The sequence below is a fragment of the Tenrec ecaudatus genome, chromosome X (genome assembly GCF_050624435.1).
Source record: "Tenrec ecaudatus isolate mTenEca1 chromosome X, mTenEca1.hap1, whole genome shotgun sequence".
NCBI lineage: Eukaryota > Metazoa > Chordata > Mammalia > Afrosoricida > Tenrecidae > Tenrec > Tenrec ecaudatus.
In genome coordinates this window covers 30,807,272-30,813,271 of record NC_134548.1, presented here as the reverse complement: position 1 = coordinate 30,813,271, position 6,000 = coordinate 30,807,272, and the positions used below count along the sequence as shown (strand labels likewise).

General features: G+C 47.5%; 1 protein-coding gene across 1 annotated transcript in view; it reads left to right on the top strand.

The window, feature by feature from the left end:
* The first annotated feature begins 4,941 nt into the window (after positions 1-4,941).
* Positions 4,942-6,000, top strand: part of TAB3 (TGF-beta activated kinase 1 (MAP3K7) binding protein 3) — a 75,015-nt gene continuing 73,956 nt past the window's right edge. The window contains exon 1 of the mRNA XM_075539693.1: positions 4,942-5,130. The gene's annotated coding sequence lies outside the window, so the exon portion shown is untranslated. The remainder of the gene's footprint in view (positions 5,131-6,000) is intronic.

The following is a 6,000-nucleotide window of genomic DNA, read 5'->3' as shown; positions in this document are numbered from 1 at the left end:
CTCTTCCCTTCCACATTCCAGGGCTGCTGAAGATTATCCAATGAGTTAGGGTTAGGAAAAGAGGGGGAAAAAAGATTATCCAATGAGAAGTTTACAAAGAGATCTGTGTGATATCACCACTCAGATTTGGAGCACAACATTAGGGAATAAGCAAGTGATCTTTGTAAGTATTGAAAGGAAAATTTTTAGACTATTTGCTACACAATTTCTCGTGGTTACTGGGGGCAGCCTAGTCAGTTCTGACTCATAATAACCCCCGTGACGGAGAACTCCTCATAGGGTTTTCTTGGCTGCCACCTTGAAGTAGATCCACAGAGCTGCTAGGTGGATTTGGGTAGCAGCTGAGCACTTCACAGGGCACCTACTTTTTCCATAATTAGACTGAGATAACGATAAATCCTCTTCTATGTAATTTCTTCTTGGTAAAATTGGAATCATTATAAACCTTAATCTTGAGTTTTATTTAATTTATAACAAATGGGAACGCATTCATTCATTTGCATTATGAGTTTATACATGACCTTCTATGGGATAATCTCCTCAAATAACTCTGTTTTTCCTATAAGTTTTCTTAGTTCTCACCTCCCCCAACACTTCCTCCAAACCCATAGCTTCTAGACCATCAAAGGCATGAACTGTATCTTCAGAATGTATTCCATTATACCTACTTGTTTATGTGTTTTTTGGTTCTCCAAAAAACTAGAGATCCCTTGAACTGATACTCTCAGCAGATGCTGTCGAGAATCAATGCTAAGTTCTGCCTCATTCTGAAGATAGCTTCTATAGGCCCTTCTGTACAGAACTTACAAAGGGGTGGTTAAACTGGTTCTATGACTATCACTTAAACACTTCCTCTAGCCTTTATAAGAGAAAACTAGAAAGGAGATTTTTATTAGTTAGCATCTTTGACAGCGTGTTGTAAATTATCCCTCCCAATGAGGAAAGAAAGGGGGTTGTTTAGCTCCTTCCTTACCTGACAGAATCAAAGTCATGGGCCTCTGAGTGCTGGCTTAGAAGCGTTTTGAAGAGTAGCATCTTGGCTACTGAACTAAAGCTATATGTAGGTCCCGCCCAATGAGAGTTCTAAGCAGAATCTGCCATGTACCCCTTGAGCAGCGGTTCTCAACCCGTGGTTCACAGCCCCTTTGGGGGTTGAATGACCCTTTCACAGGGGTTGCCTGATTTATAACACTAGCAAAATTACAGTTATGAATTTTATTACTAACAAAAACAATGTTATGCTTGGGGGTCACCACGACAGAACTGTATGAAAGGGCCACGGCATTAGGAAGGCGGAGAGCCTCTTCCCTAGAGCTTGGCAGCCAGCGGCAACACAGAGATTGGTGCTTGCCTCTTGCCAAGAGAGTTCTGAAGGCAGGAAGCTTGCTTGAGCTGCAAAGACAGGGCACCATACCTGTTGTTTGGCATGGCTATGACATGGGCATACGTCATGGGCAAAGTGAACATCCGAGAAGGCAAAAGAAGTTTGAGCCTTTTGTGTGCACCCTGCAGAAGGGCTTGCCATTGGGTGAGGGGTACCAGCAGTAAGAAACTGTGAGCGTCCCACAAGAGGCAGGGGCCAAGAAGGGGCTAGAAAAGGTTGAATTCATATCTAAGAACTATGCAGTGAAGAATGTCCTGAAGAATCATACTCAAACAATGGAGAAAACTGGTCCTTGGACAGTAGGCACCTACAAGGCATTGACAACCAAGAGAGGACAGTAAGCAGTATCAAAAAGTAAGAGACCAGGATCTGAGGAGAGAGCAGCCAGACAGAGGAAGGAGCATCGCCTGCATCTCGAGATGCCCTGTTGAAGCTTCTTGGTGTGGCCCTATGATTTGAAGAACCCACAAAAGAAAGCACGAAAAAAAGAGCCCACATTAGGTGCCTGCCATGTCTGGAGAGGATAAAGTCATCTTAGGACAGGGAGTGGCAGTGAAGCAATACATTTCCTACCTCTAGCCCCACCTGCTTTATCTCTGTAGGAGAAGAAATCGTGGCTAACAAGATGGGGAAGGAGAAGTTGAAACTAAAGGAACAGAAAGCAAGATGGGTTAAACCCCTTCCTGAGTGTTAAGCTTCTCATGGGTGTCAGATCCCAACTGGGAGAGAGAAGCTGTAACTTTAAATCAAGTTCTGAGTTTTGATTATTTTATGGGCCTGGACATGCCAATGGAAGCAGGTTGTTCCCCAATGCTTAGTCTACTCCCCATGCCCCCAAGTCACTGTATTTTTAGCTAAGGTACAAGACAGCTTAGAATGAGTTCACATTTCCCAGTGTCTCTTGCAGGTAGATGTTCTGGACCATGGATGTCAACAGAGTGATGTTAAAAATTCCTGGGCCCTGCCCTTAAAAGAAATGGGTAGGCCTTCTCCTTCTTGATGCCTGGAATGTGATGTGTTATCAAGCCAATCTAGGCCATGCAGCCTAGGACAATAGTCTCGTAATGATGGAGTAGAGCTGTGGATTAGTTCATTAGCTTTTGCCATGCAAGAAATGGTGTAAACTTCTCAGTACCATACAAAAATAAGTATTTATTTCTCATTCATGGTTTGCAAGGCAGTTTGCAGAGCTGTTTGTCATGAAGGCCTGAATTTGAAATAAGTTTTCTACAAATGTTTTAACATGCCGGTCCCCACTAGGTGGGGTGTGTAATAGTCCCTTTTCTGAGCACACGCAGCTTCTAAAATTCGTGGCTCTCTACACTGGAATCACTCTGCTTTAGGACTTTCAAGTTTCAGCTCAAATTCCCATCCTCACCCTAGTCAGGGGGTAGAAGGAGGGAAGGGATGTCAGAAGGAAGGTCCCAGAGGGACAGTAATAGTTCCTTCTCAATTTTTACTGGTCTGTACACCTGCAGATTTAGCCTCTTGAGACATCAATTCCAGCAAGGTGTTGCTCCCTTCTCAGGGATCTGAGTTTCAGCTCTAAAACCCCTTCTCTAAGGGCCTGAACTGTGATAATCTCAACTGCTTTCCTTTCTTCAGCCAGCTCCAGGCTTCCTAGTAGCTTCATGTGATTGATATCTTTGTGATACATTAAGCCTACATGAAAGCAGCATACCAGCCTGCATGATCCAAGGGTTGTAAATGATAAAATCCAAATTTGAAGAAGGGAATTGTATCAGAGCTTGAATTGTGAACACTGGCTTTACAGAGCCTCTGGAGGACAGTGGAAGCCCCAAAGCACCCTGCAGGGTCCCCACTTAGATTAAGCCTCTTACGAATCCTTTCTCACCATGGTCAAGGGATGTGAATGGCCTTGGAATCAGATAGAAAGCATTGTGAAGTCGATTGTAGAAGATGTAGTTAGGATAAAAAGTAAAATCTTATCATCTGACCTCCCTTTTGACCCATTCTACAGTTGTTTCAATTTTAATATTTTCTGCTTTCTTTTTGATTGAAAAATTTGTTTTGTCTACTCATTGACTTTTTTTTTGTTTGCTTCCTGTCTATGTTTTGTGTGATTTTCTGTATATGAAATCCAGGATAGATCTATAGAGCCAGTAACTCGATTGATTAATTGCCTAAGGGCATGGCAAGGGAGGGTGGGGGCAGTTGGGGAGCTAACAACAATGAGTACAAGGAGAAAATGTTCTGAAATTGATTGTAGTGATGATTGCACAAATCTTAATATGATTGAACAATTAAGTTATGGGGTATGTTAAGTCTATGCCAATAAAAAGAGCAACCTTTTCAGTTATCTAATGATCAATTATTTATGGCAAGTCCTCTATTAAATAACGGTGGTTTGTTTCCTCACTAGATCCTTGGTTATAGTCTGTGAAACTTTCTTCAAGAATTTTCTGTTTGCGATACTTATGACACTCTCCCCCACTCCCTCATATCTATCATTTCTGTCTGTACACATTTTCATCACAGAACTTAATGTACTGAACTGTTATCATGCCCTCCCCACTACCCCCATCCATTTCCATCTCTGCTCAACAGTTCACTGAAGATAGTTTCCTGAGGTCTGTTCCGTCCGATTGGCACATAGGAAACTCTGAACATCACATGCTTCAATGAATGAATGTATACAATATTGGACACGAAGCCTTATTAGCATGCGATTGTTAAGGTTCATGTAGTTCTAAGATCTGAAATAAACTTAGATGGTAGTAAACAGGGCTGTGGTTCCTAGCTGTAGGCCCAGCTCCAAGCAGCCAGTAAGTTCTCAATAAATAATGTGCCCTGTCAGCAAGAGGCAATTCAGAAGTTTTGCAGAGAATACTTGCCCTGGGAGCGTAGTGGTTCTACACCCTGAGCCACAAGGTCAGCAGTTCAAAACCACCAGTGGCTCCCACCAGTGGGAGGAAGATGGGGTTTTCTATTCTTGGAAATCCACAGGGGCAGTTCTCTCCCCTGCCTATAGTTGAGTCCGCATCAACTGCATGGTAGGAAGAAGGAACAATTTGGAAGACTCCAGATGAGCTCTTTAAGGAGATCCAGCTTTGAAGGGACGCCTCTCACTTTGTAGGTAGGTCCTGCCAGGTTCTTTCCCAAGTTTCATTCCCAGATCCTCCGCCCCCACCTTCTCCACCCAGCGCCTCTAGTCTAGAGGAAGCAGGTAAAACCCGGAGAACCAGGTCCCTGAGAACCGCTGTTCTGGGCATGCGTAGCCTCCCACCCATGCGCAGGCGCAATAACTGAGCTCCTAGCCACCCCGGCTCATTTTCGAAAGGAGGGAGCACTTGCCTCGAAGCCAACGCAGGCTACCCTCATTTATCACCTTTCTGGGTGTCCCCGCCCTCCCGTCGGGGGTGGGGTGAGTTCAGCCTCGCGAGATCGCATTTAGCAGTCCCCAGCGGCGCCATCTTTGTGCCTGGCGAGCGACGGCGCCCGACGGGAGCCCTGAAGCCTGCGAGTCCCCTGCCCAGCCCTTGCTGAGACCGGATCCAGGAAATACGAGGCGGGCCTCAGTGGGAGGGACGCGCTGAGGGCGGAGGGAGTGAAGGGGGCGGCGGCGGCGGCGGCAGCGGCAGCTTGCACCGGATCCGGGCCCGAGCGACGCGCACCAGAGGGGGGTCGGGCGGGAAAGCGGCGCCGGCCCGGACCCCCCGCAGCAGCAGGCGACGGTCCTGAGGGCGAGGCCGAGGCAGTGGCGGACGGGGAGCTGCGGTCGCCGGGTGAGTGCCCGCGAGGAGGCCCGGCACCTGCCCAGACTGGGGCGTGGGGGCCGGCCCCGGGCTGCCTCGGGGTGACTGCGCCCAGGGCGGTGGGCGTGTGCAGGGCTGCGGGCGCCCCAGGTCCGCCTGGCCCGGCTGCGGCGGACCGCGAACTGCGGGCTTGCGGGAGGGCTGCGCAGGGCCTGGCGTGTCCGCGCCCGCCCCCGGAGGCCGAGGGGCGAGGGAGTGGCTGGGGGTGCTGGTTGGCCTTCGGACCCCGAACCCAAGGATGTTCTTCTTCCTCCTCTAAGCCTGGCCAGGCTGCAAGTCCCAGCAAGGTGTTGGGGAACAGACTCGCAGCACCAAGGCAGGGTTGGTTGTTTAGGGTGTCAAGAGATGTACGGAAGGTTCGTGATAATTGTTCTAAAGGAGGTTGGCGAGTGGCTGTTGGCAGGTGTTGAGCAAAGAGAAAATATTGGCCGCATTCATCTAAAGAATATGACGGCAGCAGCCTTCTGAAGTCTTAACAACGGATAAGAGTTATACCTGGTCCGAGTCCCCTAGGTAGTTTAGTTGTGTGTGTCAATTCTTAAACTGCAGAGAAGCGGGGGAGGGGGGGTGAGTGTGTGTGTGTGTGTGTGTGTGTGTGTGTGTGTGTTGGGGGTGGGGTGGGAGGAGCGGCAGACGGGACGAAAAGATGGGAGTATAAACTAAATTGCTTAGAAAAGCAAAAGTTCATATTGTTGATGTGTTCAAACAGAAAGCCTTTCTGTCTATTGAAACACTTATTTAAATTTCGTTAGAAATGTTGCCACCTTCGGTACAGACAGGGCTGGTCAATTCTAGATGATGTTTGTCATCCAAATTTTAATTTCGGCATGCAGTGTGTTT